This window comes from Mastomys coucha, unplaced genomic scaffold (genome assembly GCF_008632895.1).
Source record: "Mastomys coucha isolate ucsf_1 unplaced genomic scaffold, UCSF_Mcou_1 pScaffold9, whole genome shotgun sequence".
Taxonomy (NCBI): Eukaryota; Metazoa; Chordata; class Mammalia; order Rodentia; family Muridae; genus Mastomys; species Mastomys coucha.
Window position 1 is genome coordinate 13,470,463 of NW_022196915.1, and position 886 is coordinate 13,471,348.

The window sequence follows — 886 nt, forward strand, 5'->3', positions numbered from 1 at the left end:
AAAAAAAAACAAAACAAACAAACAAAAAAAAACAACAAAAAAAAAAACACCAGAGCATAACTAAAATTTCAAAAACAATCAAAATGTTCACGCATGGAATGATTGAGTAAATTCTAGAACAGCCTGATGGCAGAGCATTACATAACTGTACAAAAAAAGAGTCAAGTCTCTCTATGAATGACAATGGGTGGTGTCTAGGATATCTACTCTTTGTTTTTGTTTGTTTGTTTGAACTCACTCTGTAGACCAGGCTAGCCTCAAACTCACAGAGACGCACTTGCCTCTTCCTCCCTAGTGTAAAAGCATGAGCCACCACCTCCCGGGCAGGATATATCCTCTCAAGTAACAAAGAAGAGTGCTAAAGAGTTTGAAGCAAGAAAAGGAGAAGCACGAAAGGAAAGTGTAGATGTGTCGGGTTATGGTTTATGTGTGGGGAAAGCAGCACAGGGAACTTTGGGGTGCCGCTTTGCCTATATAAACTCAGATTAAAGAAAAGAAGTAGGGGCTGGAGAGCTGGCTCAGCACTGGACTGGAAAAATGGCTGCTCTTGCAGAGGAGCAGGGTTCATTTCCTAGCCAGCATCCACACGGAGCCATACAACTTTGGTTCAAGAGCATCCAACTCTCTATACTAGTCTCCATATAACACACATGCATATTCACACACACACACACACACATGTGTGAGCGCAAATGCTTTCAAACTCTTCAAGATTAAGAATGTAGCCCTAACAACAGAGCACTTACCTAAAATGTGGTAGACCATCAGTTTGATCCCCTGTCCAATATATATGCATGCTAAATACTCTGTCTAGTTAGTAAGCTGATTTTTGTTTTGTTTTGTTTTGGTTGTTTGGATGTTTGGTTGGTTTTTTTTTTTTTTTTTT

General features: G+C 39.7%; 1 protein-coding gene across 1 annotated transcript in view; it reads left to right on the forward strand.

Moving 5' to 3' along the window:
• Hesx1 (HESX homeobox 1) overlaps window positions 1-886 on the forward strand; it is a 57,293-nt gene that overhangs the window by 35,993 nt on the left and 20,414 nt on the right. The window lies entirely within an intron of this gene.